This window comes from Euleptes europaea, chromosome 16 (assembly GCF_029931775.1).
Source record: "Euleptes europaea isolate rEulEur1 chromosome 16, rEulEur1.hap1, whole genome shotgun sequence".
Taxonomy (NCBI): Eukaryota; Metazoa; Chordata; class Lepidosauria; order Squamata; family Sphaerodactylidae; genus Euleptes; species Euleptes europaea.
The window spans coordinates 45944835-45968754 of NC_079327.1; the positions used below are offsets into that span (position 1 = coordinate 45944835).

The window sequence follows — 23920 nt, forward strand, 5'->3', positions numbered from 1 at the left end:
ATGATGCACATCTGGATATGTCAACTAAGCGCAATTACTGCCTCATCTTCCTCTGGCCCAAACAGTAGAGGTTGGTAGCTGGGAGGAGAGGAGCTATCAGCTGGAGCTGGATCCAAGCTTGTTTAAAGGATCATTCTGCCTTTTCTTCCTTGTTGAAGTCTTGTTGTTAGTAGCTGAACTCGATCTCGGGACAACAGCATAATTCTGATGCAGACTTTTAAAATTTAATATCTAAAAAAGGCATAGGAAAGAACTTAATCGCATCTGCTTTAGTTTCTTATGCATTGTATTCGGAATGTAGCCTACTGTGCATGTGCTAGGAACCCCAGATTGATCATAGCTTCTCAGCTCATGCATACTACATATGCATGCAGTGCTATGTATACATGACTGGTCCATTTGTCATCAGAGCAGGGTCTTCTGCAGGTGCCAACCTGCAAATGGGCAAAATCAACAACTGCCCATATGTGTACTTTCTTCATTGTGGCCCACACCTTATGAAACGGACTGCCTGAGGAAGTCAGGAGGGCTCCCATTCTCCTGGCTTTCCACAAGCTATGCAAAACTGAATTATTCAAGAGGGTGTTTCTACATAGGCAATAGAGTTGCACCGTACTAAATGATTCACAAAGTGACTTGGAAAAATTATTGGGGACTGTGGTCCATACTTGTATGTAGCTTGCTGAAACTAGGATCCTACTGTGGAATTTTGCATCATTTAATGTGTCATGTTAATACTTATGCTTTGCCTCAGTTCTGTTTTTAGACTTCTGGCTGGTTCTGCAACCCTAATCCTATTCCATGGCTTATTGAATGCCTCATCCGTTGATTGTATTGATTCACTTTGTGTACTGCCTTGAAACTGAGAAAGGCGGACTATAAATAACATAATAAATACAAATAATAAAATAAAATAAAATTGTGGGTTTCTTGTTAGTGTCAGAAATGGCCTAACCTAAGGGTGTCAGGGGTGTCAAACATATGGCCTGGGGGCTGGATCCAGCCCCTTGAGAGCTCTTATCTGGCCTGTGGGCCAGCCGAGGCAGCCACACCTCTTCCTCCCCCAGTCCCGATCTGGACTGGAGAGGCATGGCCCGGCCAAGTGACATTTATGTTATATCCGGCCCTCGTAACAAATGAGTTCCTCACCCCTGGGTTAGGCATTCATACTTTCTGCAAGAATTAACATCATGCTGCTATACTCAAGAATTATTGAATAGGATTGCCACTATTTCCTAACAGAAGCTTTGTGGCTTCACAACCATCTGGCAGAAACCCAGTACTGTGATGGGGAAAACTGCACATCTTGAATTTTTGCCTGTTAAAAAACAAAGGCTCTCAGGACAAGTGTAGCATCCCATAAACCTGCACTACATGGTCTTGTCTTTTATTGTTTGCATGAAATTTAATGTTTGTGTCACATTTAATTTTATTTCAAAAGAATTAACTGTCCTTGTTTTCTAAATTATTCAGAAGTAATGTTGTGGCATCCTGACAGCCCTAGGCTACCCTGGTACACCAGGCGAGGTGTTCAGGACCGGAGCAAATGTGCAGGGATGGAACACTGCTGCATAGCCAGAGACAAAAGGGGTCTCCTGGAACCCACCTTGTGTGCCAAGCTGCAGAGCTGACTGGGCAAGTTCAGGCTTGTTTGCCTGTTTCCCCTTGAGAGGACGCCAGATGTAACCTGGAAATAAAAGGACAAAAGCCAGACTTCTTCAGCATTTGTTTAGCACTCTCCTGCAGCAGATAAGGTACACCTCACTAATCTCATCAGAGACAGAACTCCATTCAGAAAATCGGGATAGACACAAAGTTGCTAGCCAAGCCCTCTGACTCACCCTGGCAGATAATTTCCCAGACCTCACCTTCATCTAAAACTCTGTAGCCAATGCTCAGGGGTACTTAGCCAAAAGTACTTAGGCATTTATTTCTGATCTACCTCACCTCCGATTTCTTTTCTCCCTCCTACTCCTAAACTCATCAAGAGCAGTCCAGACCCTTTGTCCACTTGCAATGGCAGGCTGTTACCAGGCATTGTCAGGCACTGTGAAACCATACCTCCAACTCCTCTTTTGGATATAAATACATCCCTGTTCACTATGGCAAATTGCTAGCATTCTTCCTTGGATCCAAAAACTTGAGCCCTGTACTTGCGTGTACAGTCCTCCTTCGCTTTCCTTATGTGAACGCTGGTCATTACTCACTCCACACAGCTGCCACTATCTGGACCTCGCTTCCCAGATCAGTAAATATACTTTCCCCTGGGAACCTCTAATCCTTGTGTCCACCCCCTTCCTGCCTTTATTTTCCTAGTTCTTGAGCATATCGGGTTTTGTGGGTGTTTTTGTGGTGTGTGTTTAAAAGTTATTTTTACAATAAAAACCAATTAATTGTTACAACTAAATCTCCTCTTAAGAGTTTTCCACAGTGATTTGGTCTCTATATAAAAAGGGAAAAGATTCCAATTACCCCTGTCTCTTGAAAAATATAGTCCCCCCCAGCTAATTCCCCAACCAAAAAGGGGAAACTATCTAAATATTGTCGAAGGCTTTCACGGTCAGAGTTCATTGGTTCTTGTGGGTTATCCGGGCTGTGTAACCGTGGTCTTGGTATTTTCTTTCCTGACGTTTCGCCAGCAGCTGTGGCCGGCATCTTCAGAGGAGTAACACTGAAGGACAGCGTCTCTCAGTGTCAAGTGTGTAGGAAGAGTAATATATAGTCAGAAAGGGGGTTGGGTTGAGCTGAATCATTGTCCTGCAAAAAGTATCAAAGGTAATGTGCTAATCATTGTCCTGTAAGTATCAAGATAATGTGCTAATGAGGGTGTGGTATGTTAATACGGAACTATTGTATCCTGAAGTGATCTGTTAATGTGTGAAATCCAAAGCTAATCTGCATGGCTATTGTTGACTGTAGTCTTTGTTAGTCTGGAGGTTTTCAGGGCAGGAAGCCAAGCCTTATTCATTCTTAAACTCTCTTCTTTTCTGTTAAAGTTGTGCTGATGTTTGTGAATTTCAATGGCTTCTCTGTGCAATCTGACAAAATAGTTGGTATAATTGTCCAGTCTTTCAGTGTCTTGGAATAAGACCCTGTGTCCTGTTTGGGTCAGTCCATGTTCAGCCACTGCTGATTTCTCAGGCTATCTAATTTGGATAACAGTAATTGCTCTGACAAAAAAAATGGAATATCATTTGATGGGGGGGGTAGGGCAGAAATCGGTCACCTATTTTTTAAATTTTTTTATTTTGCATGCACTGAGGAGAATGCTTATCACAGTCCATTTCTGTCTCCCAATCTTCATTTATTGGCTTAAAAATTACTACTACATACTCATTCTTTTCTGTCTAATTCAGCTGGTACTTAAAGCCAGGAAGTAATTAACTCTAGATCACAGTAATATGACTTCTGTAACCTAGTGTTCTTGTGACAGGAACATCTGAGTAATTGCAGGGCAATTGTTAGCCTTCTGCTGCAGCAGTGGCAGGCCAAACCCCAAGAAATACTGAATCTCCATTCTTATTGCAAAAGTCAATGAGGATTGAGGACTCCCAGTGATTTGCAGATCAGGCTCTGAGAAAATTGTTTCAGCCATAGAAAATGATTGCTATTTTGGTTACCTGTGCTCTTCCTCTACAGAAGGAGGAGGTGAAGATGAGAGAAGGCACATCTCTTTCCAATTAGTGGCAGCCTGGATTTGGATTTTTAGCAGCAGAGCATTCTGGCACTATGCATTCTGGATTTAAACTTTTTTCTCTCCCACCTGCTTCTATCCTCCACAGCAAGATGAATACTTCATTTTTTCTTTTCTTTCTAATGTTTTGCAAACAGACTGCATTCAGACACCATGATAGACTTGAATAAACCGACAGTTTTTGGTGTTGGACATGCTCACAGCTTGCTTCTATAGTGCATGGAGGATGACTGAATGGTTCTTTGTCTGATGAAGCTCCACTTTGCTATGGTGTGCAGATGTAGGCAAGGTCTGTGATGAACTGGAGACTGGGAAGGATTCGCTCACGTTGCTCCACAAATCAGAATTCTAACCTGGGTTCTAACCAAGATTTAGCATTCTGGCTTGTAGAGGGGGCGGGGGAACCCATTGAATGAGGTGATTGTATTTGAACCTCGCTGAGCATTGTAACTAAATCAGACCAAGACATGTTTAATCATGTACTGCATGTTATAAAAAGAGAGAAGTGGGAGAAATGCACAGTTGATGAGCTGTGATCATGTCCAACACCAACAAACTTATGTTCACTTAGACTTTCAGCGTATTCCTGACCGGAATGCCTGTGCTGGGCTTAGGAGGCAACACAGCGGCGCTGCCTCCTAAGGAGGTTTCAGCCCATCCGAAACCTCCGCCCAGTGCCAAAAATCCATGCAACCCTATGAGGGTTGCATGGGAGATCTTGGCCAAAATAAAAGGGAGTGTTCCTGAGCCAAAATGGCTCAGGAGGCTGCCTAACGGCAGCCCCGCCCCCTGGCCGGTGCTGTAATGCCCCGGGAACGCTTCCCAGGATGCCGTTATGCCCCAGGAACGTCTCCTGGGTCGCCGCTGCTGCCTTTGCGGGCTTCCGGACCCGGCACTGCCATGGCAGCAGCCAGAGACTGGCGGCTGGCCCTGCACGCCAGCGCTGGAGCCACAAATGCCAGTGTGCACCTTCCGGATGCCGGCGCTGTGGGCCTTTGCACCAGTGTGGGCCTTCGCTGGCCTCCTGAAGACTTTGGTGTGGGCTGCCGGCGCGGCTCAGGAATGCACGGTTTGATGTAATGTCTGAATGCAGCTGTTGACAGAATGTTGTCACTCCAAAAGAACCGCTGGAGATTAGGAAAAAAGTTCCACATTTGTATGGACACATAACCCCCCCCAAAAAAAAATTTCTATCAATTGTTTTTAACCATATTAAGTACTGCTGATGTATTGAATACAGTCAACACTACTAAGCAGGAATACTACAAATTTGCTACAATGGGTAAACCGTACAAGTGCTTGGCAATAATGCCGATAAGCACCATAAATTTGAGAAATGTATGCCCAGCCTTAAAACTAAAAGATAGCACAGGTTTATGACATTTTTATTCTACTAGAAAATTGTTATATTACAAAAGCTAAAATGACTGCAATTAGATTATTGCAAATTCCAACCATAGCCCCCAACTCTCTTCTTAATGTACCTGACAGGGTTGTTGTGAGAGTAAGGTGAAGAAGAATCTTATATTGCACCTAAACTCCTTGAAAGAAGGGTTGGATTAAAAACTTGATACGTTTTTATGCACACTAATTTTTAACATAAGAAAACCATACCTTTATTCAGAAATTATGAGAGCTAGAAGAAAGAGTTTAGTATTGGATGTTTAAAAATGTTTATCATTCTAGACTATGAGTATGAGTAATCATAGCTGAGCCATTCTGAAACAAAAGCAAAACACACCCTTTTTCAAACGGAAAGTGTGGGCATTTATTAAGCTAGCGACCTCTGTAATGTTTTTGAAGATGAGGCTAAAATACTGCAATGTTGAGAACAGTGGGGCACTTGAGTGTAATCATTTTATTCTGCCTTCATGTTGCTCTGGGATTCTGATTTAAAAAACAAAAATGAATAAAGTGTTTTTAATTGGCCAGTCTCAAAAGGAATAGTTGTTTTATTTAGTTCCTTTAAAGCAGTGGTTCCCAACCATTTTTTGACCAGGGACCACTAGGACTTTTTTGTTCGGTGCAGGGACCCCAAGGTTCAAAATAAAAATTCTGAGAATTTGAAAATAAACTTTAATCATAACTGTTAGTTAAACATTAAACTTAGAATAATATTTGAATATATATTTTTATAATAGAGAACTTTTAATTGGAAATATTAATTTATTATGCGTTTATAACTTTGTTTCGCGGACCTTAATTTAGTTCTCGCGGACCCCTGGGGGTCCACGGACTCTTGGTTGGGAACCAGTGCTTTAAAGCATTCTAGTAGTAAATGGTGTCTACTGAAGGGGGTGTTAATCTGCCCTACTTTGTCTTCTTGTCAGATCATAATTAGTGGCAAAGAGAGCCATCTTGAAGGAACAGTGCTATGGAAATAGGCCTCCATCTCCCTTTCCCAGCTTCATAATGAGCATTACATAATAAAGAAATATGATGTTTTCCATGACATTCCTCAGTATATATATTTTTATGCTTTGGTAATACCAAGGTAAACATGGTTATCTGAAATGGACATATTAGAAAGGTTACTGCACTATGAAATTTTTTTCCATTTTCCTGGCACATTTCCATTTTTTTCTTGTAGAAATACAGGCAAATGATAATTTTTAAAAACAAAAGAGCCACTAACGCATGATCTTAGAGCTTCCATACCACTAGCTCATGTTTCAAGGGGTGACTGTCAGAAACTAAAATGACAAAGGGGAGTAAGTTCCTGAATGGAATAATTCTAAGGAGTTGTCAGTAGAGTTGTGTTCAGAGATTGTTATAATCGAACCTTGAGAGGACTGCTATACTTTTAAAGAGTTGCATAAACAGGAAAATCTGCCAGATATGACTTTTTGCATTACAGTCATACAGTGACAGGAGAAATTGCACCTGGTAGATTTGCCCCTTCTATAGTTTAGGGTTTAACTCGGGCAACTTTGTGAAAGGAGATCGAAGTGGATGCCCACTGTATGTTAATGGTACCCATTTATATCTCCTCATATCCTGTTGATAGGCAGTAAAGGCCCTCTTTGGGTGCCCTTAAAACCGAAGCAAGGTGGGTGATTGCAACCAAAAGGTCCTTTATGGCAGCAATACTGCATCTCTGCAACAGCCTGTGAATTACTGTGGTAACCCTTTTTATTTAAAAAATAAAAGGGAGTATTTGTTAGTGGCACCAAAGCTCTGGAACACTTTCCCCAGGAAGATTCATCTGTCCCCTTCTGTTTGCTATGCTCTGCCAGTGAGTGAAGACTTTTTTGTTTCATTTGGCATTTCCTCAGTGAACCCTTCTTCCTGACTAATGTTTTAATTTCTGTGTTATGATTTTAACTTTTTATGTTTTTTAAACTCTGTTTTTAATAGTTTTAATGATGCTTCTTTTGGGGGGTTATTTCAATAGTTTTAAAATGTGGTTGTATCATGTCTGTTTTTAATTGTTAGCCACCTTGTTGGCCCTTGTGAGCATAAAAAGGAAGGATATAAATTTTATAAATAAATACTGCACTGCACTTCATGCAACATAGAATCACAGAATGGGAAGGGACCTCCAGGTCATCTAGTCCAACCCTCTGCACAATTCAGGACATTCACAACCCCCCCCCCACACACACACCCCATTTACCTTTGCTCTGAATATGGCAAAAAACCCCTCCAGGATCCCTGGCAATCTGGCCTGGAGGAAAATTGCTTCCTGATCCCAAAGTGGTGATTGGCATTTCACTGGACATGTAAGGCAGGGCCACAAGAGCCAAGCACTGATGCAAACTTTCCCACCCTCCCTCTCATGATCTGCCTAAGTTCACAGAATCAGCCTTCCTGTCAGATGGCCATCTAGCTTCTGCTTAAAAACCTTCAAAGAAGGGGAGCCTACTACCTCCCAAGGAAGCCTGTTCCACTGAGGAACCACTCTGTCAGGAAGGTCTTCCTAATGTTTAGCCAAAAACTGTTTTGATTTAATTTCAACCTATTGGTTCTGGTTCAACTTTCTGGGGCAAACAACTCCACACCATCCTATACATGAAAGCCCTTCAAGTACTTGAAGATGGTTATCATATCATCTCTCAGTCGTCTTCTCTCCAGGCTAAACATACCGATCTCCTTCAACCTTTCCTCATAGGACTTGGCCTCCAGATTTCTCACCATCTTCGTTGCCCTCCTCAGGACATGTTCCAGCTTGCCTAAATCCTTCTTAAATTGTGGTGCCCAAAACTGAACACAATACTCTAGGCGAGATCTAACCAGAGCAGAGTAAAGCGATACCATCACTTCACGTGATCTGGACACTATACGTCTGTTGATGCAGCCCAAGCCTGCATTTGCCTTCTTAGTTACAGCATCACACTGCTGACTCATGTTCAGTGTTTGGTCTACTAAGACCCCAAGATCCTTTTCACACACACTACTGCTCAAACAAGTCTCCCCCACCCTGTAATTATGTATTTGATTTTTCCTACTTAAATGCAGAACTTTACATTTATCTCTGTTGAAATTCATTTTATTTGTTTTAGCTCAGTTTTCCAGCCTGTCAAGATCATCCTGTATCCTGGCTCTGTCTTCTACCGTATTTGCTACCCCTCCCAATTTAGTATCATCTGCAAATGTAATAAGCATCCCCTCTATTTCTTCATCCAAATCATTTATAAAGATGTTGAACAACACAGGGCCCAGGTCAGATCCCTGAGGCACTCCACTTGTCATTCCTCTCCAAGAAACCATTAGCAAGCACTTTTTGGGTGTGATCTGTCAACCATTACAGATCCACCTAATGGTAATAGGATCCAAATCACATTTTACCAACTTGTCAACAAGAATATTATGAGGAACCTTATCAAAAGCCTTACTGAAATCAAGATAAACGATGTCTACAGCATCTCCCTGATTCAGCAAGGTAGTAACTTTCTCAAAAAAAAGAGGTAAAGTTAGTCTGACACAACTGATTCTAGAGATACCCATGCTGGCTCTTAGTAATCACAGCCATCCTTTCTAAATGCTCAAGGACTGACTGTTTGATGATTTGTTCTAAAAAATTTCCAGGCACAGATGTTAAGCTGACGGGTCGGTAGTTACCCGGATCCTCCTTTTTTCCCTGCTTGAAGATGGGGACAACATTTGCCCGCCTCCAATCTTCTGGCACCTCACTTGTTCTCCAAGAATTCTCAAAAATAATGGATAGAGGCTCAGAAATTGCAACCACACGTTCTTTTAATATTCTTGGATGGAATTAATCTGGCCCTGAGGATTTAGTTTCATTTAAAGAAACTAGGTGTTTATGTACTACCCCTATGCAGATACTAGGCTGCAACTCTCTTCCCTCATCATGTGTTCTGTTTTTGCCATGTTGAGTACCATTTCCCTCGCAAGAGAAGACTAAGGAACAGTAGGAATGGAGCAGTTCTGCCCTCTCTTCATCATAGAGTTGGCAGCCTCCAGGTACTAGCTGGAGATCTCCTGCTATTACCACTGATCTCTTGCCGATAGCGATCAGTTCACCTGAGAAAATGGCTGCTTTGGAATTGAACTTTATGACATTGAAGTCCCTCCCCTCCCCAAACCCCACCCTCCTCAGGCTCCACCTCAAAAACCTCCCTTCTCCTTAAGTAAATTTGACTATGGGATTCTACCCAGCATAACTTTAAGTTTGTTAAAATTTGTTCTCTTGAAGTCCAGCCTATATGTCTGACCATGTACAGCTTTTCTCTTCCCCAAGACTGTAAATTCCACAATTACATGGTCACTACTACTAAGGGTGCCCACTACTGTCCCCTCATCAACCAGTTTTTCCTTGTTGATGAGAATCAAGTCCAAGATAGCAGATCCCTTGTTTCCCTCTCCACTTCCTGGAAAATGAAGTTGTTGGCAAGACAGGTCAGGAATTTATTTTATCGTTCATTTTTAGCAGAGTTGGATTTCCAACAGATAACTGGGTAGTTGAAATCTCCCATGACTCTGTGTCCCATCTCTTTGAGAATTTTGTAATCTGGTCTAGGAGTGTCTCATCCAAGTCATTTGCCTGGCTTGGTGGTCTATAGCAGACCCCCACCATAATATCACTATTATTTCTTACTCCTTTTATTTTTACCCAGAGACTCTCAACTGAACTTCCATGCTCATATTCATTTACTTCCTCACAAGTATATACCTCCTTGATATATAATGCTTCTCTTCCCCCTTCTTTTTTGTCTATCCCTTTTAAACAAGTTGTACCACTCAATCCTTAGGAGCCCCATGGCGCAGAGTGTTAAGCTGCAGTACAGCAGTCAAAAGCTCTGCTCACGACCTGAGTTCGAGCCCGACGGAAGTCGATTTTAGGTAGCCGGCTCAAGGTTGACTCAGCCTTCCATCCTTCCGAGGTTGGTAAAATGAGTACCCAGCTTGCTGGGGATAAAGGGGAGATGACTGGGGAAGGCACTGGCAAGCCACCCCACAAACAAAGTCTGCCTTGGAAATGTCGGGATGTGACGTCACCCCATGGGTCAGGAATGACCCCAGTGCTTGCACAGGGGACCTTTACCTTTACCTTTACCACTCAATCCTAATATTCCAGTTATGAGGGTCATCCCACCAAATTTCAAGTAATGCCTATTAGGTTATAGTCCCCTTTCTGTATTAGTGCTTCTAGTTCCTCCTGCTTGTTTCTGTGCATTAGTGTAGAGACATCGGAATCCATGGTTTATGTGCCCCAAGGTTTTGTTTCTGTACTTACCTGCCAATTAATGTTTCCTTGCATATGTGCCATACCCCTCAAATCTTGATGAGAATAAAGTTATAAAACGTTTGTTTCAAATTCCTGTTTTTTTTTGTATATTTAAATAAGCAATGTGAATTAAATGCACCATCATTTATGAGCAAACTGCCTAGTACGTAATAGTATAAATACATGAACTGGAAGCAATGTCTTTTAGAGGTGATTCTGTGGCTTAGTGATATGTCCCTTAAGGACTGTTGCTTGATGATGATGGATTACATTGATCTATTAATGTAGCTGCCTCATCTGTGAAAGATGAAAGTGGGGTCTACATGCACACAACCCTGGCCCAGTTTTTGATTGCAAATGAAACATACCATGTATGCACTGTATTTTCATTTTTTAAAGAAAAAGCATTCCAGATATAAGAAATAATGGTGCTAAAAATGTAAGCCACAAATTCATAGTGTTAGAACATCATTCAAAATCACAGCTGGAAATTATTTCAAAGCCTACACTGTGCATCGCACATAACAGTTTAGGCTTTTTATGTCTAGCAATGTTTGGAACAGTGGCCCCCAATGGTGGAGTTTGTATTTAAATCCATGTTTCCAGTGTGCATGGAGATAGCTTTCCAAAGACCTGTGTTACTGTTGCTGCCTGTGGTACGTACATTAATTTTAAAAAATAGAAGAAGACAGTAATTTTTAATGCAACAGATGAACAAGGAAAATCAAATATTATAATCAACAACAATAATAAATAACATAGGACATGGTAATACATTTGCCAGTTGCCCGTGCAACATTTCTGAATACTGTCAAAATTCAAGCTCATAGCTAAGATAATCACAGATCTGCAAAGTTTCCTAACTGATTCACTTGCGTCTTTAAGTATTTGAACGGCTGCCCGCATTTTCAGCATCTCCAGCCCAGGGAACGTGTTTTGACACCTTTTCACCATCATGTCTTCTGAAGAAGGAAAGTTGTTTGTTGGGGGGCTGAACTTTGACACTGATGAGCAAGGTCTGGAGCAGCATTTCAGCTCTTTTGGTCTAATTTCTGAAGTTGTAGTGATCAAGGACAAAGAAACCCAGAGATCACGAGGCTTTGGCTTTATCACCTTTGCCAATCCTGAGCATGTGTCAGATGCCATGAGAGCCATGAATGGAGAGTCTGTAGATGGGCGCCAGATCAGAGTTGACCACGCAGGGAAATCTTCGCGAGGATCCAGAGGTGGCCATTTTGGCAGAAGGGGGCGAGGCCGTGGCTATTCCAGAGGTGGTGGAGACAGAAGCTATGGTGGCCGCTACGACAACAGAAGCAGAGGTTTACGGAACTGGATTATGGCAGTCAGGGAAGCTATAGCAACTGCTACTCTTCAGGAGGCTCTTACAGAGACAGCTACGACAACTGAGCTCACACCGAGTAAAAATCCTTCCTGAATCAAGATAGTCCTTCCAATGGCCGTATTTATAAAGATTTTTGGAGCTTCGCTGAATCTTTAGTTACCTACTTGTATCTTCCCCTATATAGCATTTTTATCACAATGCAGCCCGAAAGCTTCCTCTACAAGATGGCCTGTTTAGACTTTGCTCAAGATTTTCTTTTTTCAAGAGTGGTTTTTAAAGCATTTTTAAAATCCAGTTTTATTTGTCTTTCGCAACCCAAGGTTTTATTTTTAACTTGACTTAAATGGAGCCCTAAAAGATTATAGTAAACTGGAAGCCGAGTAAAATTTACTTTTGAAAAGTGCAATGCACTTTTCGATTCTTATCATCACAAGGGAGGGTGATAAAGGCAAAAAGCAACCTTGGTGTTACTGAAAGGGTTAAATGGTTCACATTGATCAGAATAAAATCTGTTTTACTGTATAGTACACCTAGGACTCTGACGCTTTGAGAGGTTCTTGAAAATGTTTGTTTATATTGTCCTTTTTTTACTGGAAGACGTGTGCATATAATTCCATTGACATTGTATTTGAAGTGGATAAGGAAGTTCCTGTATTGAGTTTTTGGCTTTACGAAGCCCATTAGAATCCCATCTGGAAAAAAAAAAAGTATTTGAAGGGCTGTCACTTATAGGAGGGCAGGGAGCTGTTGGCAGCAGAGGGGTCACTGGGTGTGTGTGGGGGGATGGTAGTTGTGAATTTCCTGCATTGTGCAGGGGGTTGGACTAGATGACCCTGGTGGTCCCTTCCAATTCTATGATAGGACTCACAATAATTTGTTTAAGGAAAAAAATGTTACAGTAAGAGTTGTTCTACAGTGGAATCAGCTACCTTGGGAGGTGGTGAGCACCCCCTCACTGGTAGTCTTTAAGCAGAGGCTTGACAAACACTTGTCAGGGATGCTCTAGGCTTATCCTGCATTAAGCAGGGGGTTGGACTAGATGACCTGTATGGCCCCTTCCCACTCTTTGATCCTATGATTCTATGCTTAAGTTTGTTGTTAGTATGCTCTTTAAGACTTCGAAGTAATGCCCACTAGCAGGTTATAAGGTATGGTTTTAAATAACCAGTCATCCGTTGAATTGTACATTTCTGCCAAAATGATACTATATTACAGCAATATCACCACTTGCTTTTATTAGGTAGAAGAAACTACTTCAGCAACTATTATTTCAGTGTATCTTGTAATTAATCTTTCAGTCACTTTCTTTGATATTCCTAAAGGTATATCTTTTTGTGTGTGGGTCCCCATCTCTGATCAAAGTGGTTATCCACAGCTTTAGAGCATTTCGGACTGTACCTATGAGAAGTCACTAGCCTTCCACTCCCCTCTTAAAATAGTTTGATCTTCCACTGCCCAGGCTCATTCCTTCTCAGCAGTAGCCCTAGCCCTTTGGAATGCTTTCCTGGAAGAGATGTGGTGGCCCAATGCATTAGCCTACTCCTGTAAATAATGCAAGATGCTGTTATTTAAACAGATTTTTGGCCGATGATCAAGAATTATGGGGAATGATGCTCTGGAGACATGGGGTGGTTTATTGATTGATAATATCTGTTGAATTTGGGTTGTTCAAGGTTCTAATTCTTTTGTTGCCTGCTAGGGAGGGCTCCATATGCCACTTTGAGCCATCATAGCTGGTGGAATAGGTGGGATACATTTTTTAAAATCCTTATAGCCATGGGTGTCCCCTGTGAAGATTTTAAAAAATCTATGCAGTATGAACAGCCAGGAATAGGATATAGGTTTTTGCAAGCATAATGGTTTGCTGCAAAAAAAATATTTATAATGGAGAAATTCCTGCACACAATGAAGAGTGATGTCTTCTCACTACATACATGAGGGGGGAATCAATTTCTAGTACCTCTTCGGGTTGTCACCCAAAAGGCACCTGAAATTAAAGTCATGCTAGCCATCACCATCATGAAGAGAAGGAGTTGTTCTACTCCGGTATTCATTTGTGCATACTCATTCCTTCTTCCCTGTCTAAGTGGTGTCATGCTCTCAACATGCTCACAATACTCAAGATCTCAATGGCTTAAGCAGGAGTACTATGCCCTGCACCCCGCATCCAGTTGGCCCATCTTCAAGTTCTCTTGTCTGCTCAGTACATCCCTTGCCTAAGGCACAAATTAGTTCCACCTAAGCAGTGGGTGTATCACACCAATCCAGCTAAGTGCAACAGGAGGCAGCATGCCTGCTCTTGCACTCCGTGGCTCCTAGAACAAGCCACCCCAAATAAATTTAAATGGGTGACTCCATGAAACGGCACACGTCACTTCCATCATCAGGTGATTTCTCTCTGCACTTTGATCAGTATGTGCCCTTGTGTAAGGCTTGTGTAGTTGGATGAGGGTGCTTATGTTTCATGTCACAACCATATTAGTAGAACTAAACAGAAACCATTGACACTAACCTTTTTTAACATGTGGGATTTCTGGCACAAGTCTGACCTTTTACACTTTTTGTGTGGTTGTGCATGCATGCACACAGGCACAAGCATAATGGGGTCACTTAGATTAAATATATGTATGTTCCAGTTAGCTTAACTGTAGGAGGCAGACAGAAATTCTGCAGTATTCTTAAGAAGAAATTCATTTTTTGTGGCATACAGACTTCTTTATATATTTCAAAGCTAAGTGTATGAGCCTCAAGAAGGTGAAATTTAATCCTGAACAACTCCATGTTGAAGAAAAGTTGGAGAGCTTTCTCATCTCATCATATCATCACCAAAGTGCTGCATGTTACTCTGCTGCTGCCTTGAGTTTTATCAGAAGGCTGGAATTTTGTTGAGAAGAAAAAAAACCCCACACGTTCCACTGAATGAAGTTGTCTGCTCACAGCAGAACAGAAGAATGAAGTTTGAAGTAAACTCCTCGATATTAAATGATTAGTTCATTCCTGCAGTTTCCTCATATTGTCCAGCACCAATACCAAGTATATGCAATAAGGAGGTAGGGCAGCCTAGCCTTTATCTACCAAATCCCTCCTACCCTTTGCAGTTCTGCTATTACCAGGTACCCCTGCAGACACGTGATGGATGGCCGGTGCATACCAGTACTCAGTTGTTGGTTGGCTTCTTTGTGTGATGTATTGCCATACATCTAGTATTGCCTGATCAGATGCTTCTAGCCACATGAGGCTGGGGCTATGTTGCAACAACTGGATTTAGCTGGATTCAGGTATATGTAGCATCTGCTAAAGTCAATTATTTATTTTTCCAAATTTATGTCCTACCTTTCTGCCCTCACAAGGGCCAGCAAGGTGGCTAATACATTAAAATATATATAATAAAATAACCAACTGACAAGAACAACACATCATTAAAACTATTAAAATGAGAACTGCAATACATAAGTCAAACAACAATTAAAACATTGGTCTGGAAGGAGGGATCACAATGACAATAGAAGGGGACAGTTGAATCTCCCTGGGGAGAATGTTCTAGAGTTTTGACGCCATGACTGAGCAGGTTGCCACCTGCCTAATATCAGAAGGTAGAGCACCTGAAGAAGGGCTTCTGGAGATGACTATAGTGGTCAGGTAGGTTCGTAAGGGAGTAGGCGGTCCCAAACCTCATAAGGCTTTACAGGTCAACCACAGCACCTTGAATTTTTCCCAAGTAGTAATAAGGTCCCTAGCTCTGACTTGGATGGCCCAGGCTAGCCTGATCTCATCAGATCTCAGAAGCTAAGCAGGGTCAGCCCTGGTTAGTACTTAGATGGGAGACCACCAAGGAATACCAGGGTCGCTCTGCAGAGGAAGGCAATGGCAAACCACCTCTGTTATTCTCTTGCCTTGAAAACTCTACCTGGGCTGGCATGAGTGACTTGATGGCACCTTAGACGCACAATAAGGTCCCATGACTCATACTAAAATATGCCTTTCTGGATGTTTAGGAGGTCCTGGCTTTTTAGATTTGGACTGCAAAAACAGCAAATCAAACCTTGCTAAAAGATTCTGACTCTGGTTTTTTTGTTTCCTCAGTAACTGATATCCTAAAATATCCAAGTAATATTTATAAAAAGTACTCATCTTGTTTGTTTTTAGTAACTGTGTTCTCAAAACACTCCTTTCTCTTTGTTTTGCTGGGGACTAGAATATCATTGAAAAATGATACTAAATAATCAGTCAACAGGGAGACTTCAATTACAAAGAGCATAATTTTGTTTAAATATATATTTTCCCTTAGGAGAATAATGCAATTTCTAATACGAGTTTAGTCCCATGTCCTTCCTGCAATCTCATTCCCAACATAAACATCAAAACTGAACTATCCCAAGGGCATCTTTTCATGAAGGGTCTGTGTTAGTGCCTGAAATTAGAAGAGCCACTCACACTGAAAGGATGCATAGCAAACATGGAAGGTTATGCTGTATTATGCAGCTCAACAACCTATTAGTTTCTACACAATCCTTATTTCTCCAAACATGGAAATTGCAGACCTGCATTAGATTCTCTTCACCACCATCCAATACTTTTAAATGTATTTCTTTACTTGTTAACAAAGACCTGAACTGTAAAAATTCTAACAAAGATCTTCCAGTAACAATGTAGGGCATTTCTGCAGTTGTCCAATGCTTTAGTAGTCCACTGTAAATAATGAGCCCACTGGTGGCTAATCCTAGCTGTAACATTCCCCAAAACAGACATATTAGTCTCATGTTTGCCTAGAGTCCTCTGCCCAAATAGGAGGACCTTAGCAGAACCTCTTTGAGGGTACAGACTGCGAGACACCCATTTTTATTATATCTCATATACCCAGGCTGAGTCCCAACATGAGATTAGAATCTTGGATAGCATTCTAAGGTTTCCTATTAAATCTGATCAGGAAATCTAAATCCCTAATACCACAATCTAGTACTACAATCTACCATTAATTTAATATTATATTGTGGATGAGGTAGAACAGTGATGCGAGGGAGAGAAAAACAGAGTTTCACTTACCTGTAACTGTTGTTCATCTGGTGGATCTTCTATGCAGGCGCACATTGGGACTGCGCAGGCGCAGGCCAGCCACGGATAAGATTTGTCAGCTTCTAGCAAAATCTAAAAGAGAGTGCTCCCCCTCCCCTTGGGGCATGCAATCTCCCCGCCCACGGTCACATGACCCAAGGAGGAGGGAGCACTCTTCCCTCCAGTTCTCCAACCTGCCGCCACGGAACCAACCACTGGTCTAGCGGAGAGGTCCCACAGCGGGGAAGGAGGGAGGGATGTGTGCCTGCATAGAAGATCCACCAGATGTTACAGGTAAGTGAAACTCTGTTTTTCATCTGCGTGGCTTCTATGCAGTCCCACATTGGGAGAGTAGCGAGCTCGCTTACCAGGACGGTGGGTGTGGGACAGTCACCGAAATAAAGACTGCAATACGGCACGTCCCACGGCTGCATCTCTTGCCGAGTCCACATCCATAGCGTAGTGTTTCATAAACGTAGAGGGCGTGGACCAGGTAGCAGCTTTACAGATGTCCCGGAGATCTATCTTGGAGGAGAAGGCGATGGAAGCCGCATACGCTCTGGTAGAATGCGCTTTGATCATAGGAGGGCACTCCTGGTGAGCAAACTCATATTCCATCTTGATGGTTGACGTGATCCACTTCGAGAGGGTCTGAGGAGAAGCACAACGACCTTTGCGATGCCCGCCGAAGCAAACAAAAAGGTTACCATCTTTATGGAAGTTTTGAGATCTTTTAATGTAAAAAAAGAAGGGCTCTGCGGACATCTAGGGAATGTAATGCCCTATCAGCATCGGAGGATGGGTGAGGGGAAAAAACAGGAAGGACAATGTCCTGTGTAAGGTGGAAGGCTGAAACGACCTTAGGTAAAAAGGAAATCGTAGGCTTCAATACAACTCTATCCGAGTGGAACTTAGTATAAGGAGGGGAGACAGTGCTGAGATGTCACTCACCCTCCTTGCCGAAGTGATGGTGACTAAAAAGGCCGCCTTGAAGGATAGTAGGGCCAATTCACAAGTAGCTAACGGCTCAAACGGAGGTTTCATGAGCTGTGAAAGGACTAAGGAGAGACTCCACTGGGGAACTGGTGGAGTGACAGGAGGGTACAAGTTATTGAGACCCTTCAAAAACCTTTTGGAAAGGGGGTGAGAAAAAACTGAGAAGGAGTCAATATCTGGGTGAAAAGCCGATATTGCGGCTAAATAAACTTTAATGGAAGAATTAGATAAACCATCATCTTTGAGAGATAGAAGGTAATCAAACACAACAGACAGTGGGCAATTGATTGGTGAAATATTTATAACAGCCCAAGCAGAAAAATGTCTCCATTTAGCGTCATAGGACCGCCGTGTGGAGGACTTTAACGAATGCAACAGAACCTTAGCTACCCTGTCAGACCACTGCCCTGGGGTAGCACCCTCCAGGCTGCAAGTTGCAGATTCAGGGGGGAGTGGGAGGGATTCTTCGGAAGAAGAATGTAATTCCCTTGTGCAAGTGACATGAGCACTGCAAACCACGACCTCCTGGGCCAAAACGGAGTGACAATGATGGCATCTGTCTTGTCGTGGTTCATCTTGGCTAGGGCCTTGTGAAGTAGAGGGAATGGGGGAAAGAGGTAAAACAGAGCCCCGTTCCAAACTGCCTGAAAGGCATCTCCCATTGAGCCCGGGCTGGCTCCCGCCCTCGAATAGAATTTGGTACACACTGAGTTGAGGTGTGTGGCAAAAAGGTCTACTTGCGGATAACCCCACAGGCGGAATATCTGGTGGAGACAATCGCTGCTCAGGGTGAGCTCATGCGCTTGATTGGGAAGGCGACTCAGAGCGTCTGCTAGTGTATTGCTCTTCCCCGCAACGTGAATTGCTATGAGAGTAGCGCGGTGATCTATGGCCCATTCCCAGATGTTGCTGGCTTCCTTGGATAGCGAAACGGACCCTGTGCCGCCCTGCTTGTTTATATAGAACTGGGCGGTGGAGCTGTCTGTGGCGATCTGAATGTGCTGTCCGTCCAGGTGCCCTGTGAATGAAGACAGAGCAAGACGGATGGCACACAGCTCCAACAAATTGATGTGCAACCGGGATTCTAGGGATGACCAAGTACCCTGGGCCGAAAGGTCACCACAGTGAGCCCCCCATCCTGACAGGGAAGTGTCTGTGAACAGGCACTTCTGAGGAGAAGGGCGCTGAAAGGGGACACCTGAGAGGATGTTGGCATTGTGTGCCCACCATTGTAAGGAGGAAATAAAGTATCTGGGGATGGAAAGGTGTTTGTATTGGGGATCAACATTGAGCCTGAACACCCGGAGGAACCAGTTTTGGAGCGGGCGCATACGGAGCCTCGCAAACTCTACCACAGCCGTGGTAGAGGCCATGAGGCCTAACAATTTCTGAATATGATTGGCCGTTTGAAACCGTTTTTTTATGAAGCTAGCCACCATTTTTTGAATGGCGCGAGCTCTCTGTACAAGGAGGAAGGCTCTGGCCTGGACAGTATCTAATTGCGCTCCAATAAAGGTTTGTAGTGGCGCAGGTACAAGCTTAGACTTAGAAAAGTTAACCAAAAGACCCAGGTTGTTGAGGACTGAGAGGATTAAGTCCACCTGTGTGGCTAATTCCAATTGTGACGGACCCACCACCAACCAGTCGTCCAGGTAGGGAAATATCACGCAACCCTTCAGGGCAAGGTGAGCTACCACTACTGCAAGGCCCTTCGTAAAGGTCCGGGGGTGTGTGGACAACCCGACGGGCAACACATTGTACTGGTAACATTTTCCATTGCATTCAAACCTTAGGTATTGGCGACACTCATTATGAATTGTGATTTGGAAATAAGCGTCGCGGAGATCTAACACCATGAACCACATATGCTTATCCAGGAGGGGAAGCATATCTGGGAGCATAAGCATACAGAACTTCCTGATCCTAATAAAGGCGTTAAGGTCCTGGAGATCCAGGATAGGGCGCTTCCCCCCTTTTTTAACCACGAGAAAAAAGCGGGAATAAAACCCGCGATTTCGGTCCGAAGGTGCAACCTCTGAAATGGCTCCCTTAGACAGAAGAGTGGCGACCTCTTGTACGAGTAGGTCTGGGGTTGGCGAAAGAGAGCGGCCCATGGGCCTGTATGGAGGTAACATATCAAATTCTATGAAGTAACCAGCATTTATTATTTTGAGAACCCAAACATCAGTGGTAATAACAGACCATGAATGGTAGAAAGCTGACAGGCGATCAGAAAAACAAACAGACACGTCTAGTCATGCCTGCTTCGGTTTGTTGAAACGGCCGGGAGACCCTCTGGGGCCTTTACGGACCCTTGGTTTGGGAGGGAACTTCCTGTCCTGCTGCGGGCGGGGAAAGGACGGATGGAAGGAGGGCTGTTGGAAGGAACCCTGGCAACGATATGGACGAGAAGGTTGGTTGACTTGACGGCCAAAGTAACGCCGCTTAAAGTCGGGAGCTTGGGGAGCAATCCCTAAGGATTTGGCATTTGTTTTGTTCTTTTTCAAGTGATCCAGGAAAGTATCAGTTTGGTCACTGAACAAGGACATCCCTTCAAAAGGAAGGTCCTCAATACGGGCTCGAGTGTCATAGGGGAGAGCAGATTGGCGCAGCCAGGCATGCCTATGCATGAAAATAATGGAAGCAATGGCTTTACTAGAGGAATCCACCATATGGCGTGCCGCTGTAAGCTGTTGCCTTGCGAGGGACATGCCTTCGGACTGAATGGCTACTGCCGAGGGACGTTGATTGTCAGGAAGGATGGAGATTTGAGGGGATATACGATCCCAGAGGGAGTATTGATACCTGGCCATGATGGCAAGGAAATTGGAAATGCGGAGGCCCGCTGCAGAGGAAGTGTAAATGTTTCTGGCAAGGGTATCTAGTTTACTGCTCTCCCTATCCTGTGGAGAGGAGTGTGCTCCAGATCTATATTTACCAGGTAAAGCCTCCACTATTACAGAATTAGGAGGGGGATGCTGGTAAAGAAATTCTCCACCTTCCCTGCGAATCTTGTAAAGATTCTCTACTCGTTTGGTGGAAGAGGGGACCTAAGCAGGCTTAGCCCAGTTGTTACGGATCACCTCCAGAATGCTCTTTATCATAGGAAGGGCCACGGGGCCGATGTCAGGGTTATGGAGGATATCCATAATATCATCTATGGGGCCGGAGTCTTCCGGTTTAAACTCAGTTTTGAGAGCTTTCGCCATACGAATAAGCTGCTCTGCATATAAACGGACATCTCCTGTAGGAGAGAGCGGCTTAGAGTCCCCAACAGTGTCCTCAGGTGAGGGAGCTGAAGTTCTGGATTCCTCATCCTCATCAGGAGAGAAGGAGGCGTCATATTCGGATGGATCAGTGTCCCTTGACATAGAAGGAGACCTGGAAAGGGGAGGCTTGCGAAGCGACTCTTGCCTTGGACAAACGGAGTCCTTGGAACGGTCATGAGGACAGCGAGACGGCGTGTGTCGGCGCCGTCGAGAGCCTCCAGAAGGCGAACATGACCGAGAGCGTCAGTGAGGAGGACGACGGTCGACCGAAGAGCCCGAGTAGATGGAAGGAGTAGGATATCGGCGTTGAGAAACCTCTTGATGCCGACGAGAGGGAGACCAGCTCCTAGAGGAGTAGCGGCACCTCTGGCTGATCAGACTGCGTGAACGAAGTGAACGGCTATGTCCTGTGTTTGGCTGTTTGGATGAAGAACGGCGAGGTTGAACGACTGGACCAAGTGGGTGAAGTGAACGGCATGTCCGGAAGTTGACTGTTTAGATGATGGCTGGTGTTGTTGAACTGCCGGAGTATGTGAGCGGGATGAATGGCTGTGACCTGAAGAAGACTGTCTGGATGAAGACCGGTGAGATCAGGAGCGGCGAGAAATGGATCAGCGCCGATGACTGTATCGGCTCCGACGGCCCCGATGATAGGATCAGCTCCGACGGGAGGAACGACTCCGACGAGAAGACGGCTGGCGTTTGGAGGAAGCGGATGGACTCCAACGATCGGCTTGACGTCGAGAAGATCGGCTCCGATGGGTAGATCGATGATGGCGAGAGTTCGACCAACGCCTACTGGATCTGGACGAAGCCGGGGATCGGGAATGGCGTCGAGAAGTCGATCGACGCCGAGGCCGTTGGCCAGGCTCGAGATGGGATGAACCCTTCGGAGACTCCGCTTGGTTCCTTTCAACCGAACGCTGGGAGTCCTGTTGAACATTCACAGGATGGGGTGGTTGATCGGCACCGACCTGGAGCTCTGTAGGTTCTGCCCGAGGCCCTTTTTCATCAGGCCGTGGGGACTTTGCAAGCACTGGAGGCACATCTTTATATAGGTGAAGGAGATGCTGCTTAAACAGCCTAGTCTTCCTGGGCCCTGCTTGGACACGGAACCGAGGGGGTAGCCAGGGAATGAGGAGGTGAATCCTCAATGGTAATGGGCTGCTGTGCAGCTTCATCGGGAGCTTGTGACTCAGACAGACGAGGCGAGCGAGGCGACTTGGCTTGGGATCGGCGTTGAGGGGTCCTCGGCGACCTCAAAGGTGATTGACGCTGAGGCGATTTTGAGCGGGACGTGTGGTGCGATGAGCCGCGGCCATCTTGCGAAACCGAAGCAATACACTTTGCTGGCCGAATAACAATGGAGGAAGGCTTCTTAGAAGGGCCGACTTTTTTGGACTTTTTTGTGGTAGGTCCCACTTCGGATTGGGACTTACCGGTCGAAGTACTCGGTTCAGCAGAACGACCTCGTGGGCGAAGCGACTCTTTGTAGAGATGAGAAAGTAACCGAGTCAACCAAACCTTCAAGACCTTGCTGGTGAGTTTGGAGCAACTTTTACAAGCTGCCGGAATGTGGCCTTCCCCCAGACAAAGGAGGCATTCAGTGTGGGTATCATTCTTCGCCATCTTAGTACCACACACAGCGCATTTCTTGAAAAGTGGAGTTTTTTTTGGGCTCCATGGCTAGAGAGAGGTGCTGACACATTCTCTCTCCGTGGCGGCAGAAAGAGAACTGGAGGGAAGAGTGCTCCCTCCTCCTTGGGTCATGTGACCGTGGGTGGGGAGATTGCATGCCCCAAGGGGATGGGGAGCACTCTCTTTTAGATTTTGCTAGAAGCTGACAAATCTTATCCATGGCTGGCCTGAACCTGTGCAGTCCCAATGTGGGACTGCAGATGAACCAGGGTGCTTGGTTGCTCTTACAGAACTTTTGAGGAATGATTCAAATATGAATTCAGTCAGGTGTACAGGAACTAAAAACAACTCGGGATATTTAGGAGACGTAATACTAAAAATGGCTTATCGGTTGACATTTGCATGTATGGCTGGGGCAAAATTCACATACACGCATTCAGGAAAAATGCATCTGTGGATGTGTGAAGTCACATGAGGATAGGCAATAAAGAGGTTTTCTCACCAGAGGATTATTCTGACACAACAGATACGTTTCTATGATGAAGACATTACAGTTACCCTATACTTCACTAATGTTTACATCAGCACATTTTCTTTTCTTCAGTATTTTGCAGTCAGGCTCCAAGTTTTGGGTTTGGATCTTTTCAGAAGTATCCATGGCAGATTCAGCTAAATACATATTTTTGTCACTGCTTAGCCCAAATGGTAGAGGTAATCTGGTTGATATTTTAAGTGAATTAAGACTTGGACTGTAAATTGTTGTCAGTAATTTTATCTGGCTAAAGGCATATTTTTGTCACTGCTTTTGAATATTTGAGAGCTAAACTCAGTTTCATTGTTTGGACTTGATTCCAAATGGGAAAGATGCCAGGGATCTCCAAAGATCTCTTGATCAAATGTATAGCAGGCTTGACTGATTTATAATCTGTCGTATTTCTTGTTACCTCTTAGATTTCTGAAGGATACTTCAGTTTTACATTGAGCTAGCCACCAGCAAAGCAATATTATATTTCTCTAGGCAATGTATTTTTATTTATGGCTAGTTAATATAAAAGAAAACTATTTAGGATTAGAAAAATAAACAGGAACATATTTACACTGATTGAGGGCAGCAAGGCAAAGTGCCAGTAATTCCTTGTATATTGTAATCCTTACTTATTACTAGCACTGTGCCTTATTTCAGCCCTAGCTTATTTCATCCAGCAATTGGAACTGCCAGTAAAAGAAATGTAATGATACTG

At 43.9% G+C, this 23920-nt stretch overlaps 1 protein-coding gene and 1 pseudogene across 1 annotated transcript in view; both read left to right on the forward strand.

The window, feature by feature from the left end:
• RAI2 (retinoic acid induced 2) overlaps positions 1 to 23920 on the forward strand; it is a 55290-nt gene that overhangs the window by 19530 nt on the left and 11840 nt on the right. The window lies entirely within an intron of this gene.
• On the forward strand, positions 11287 to 12132 carry LOC130488402 (RNA-binding protein 3-like; annotated as a pseudogene).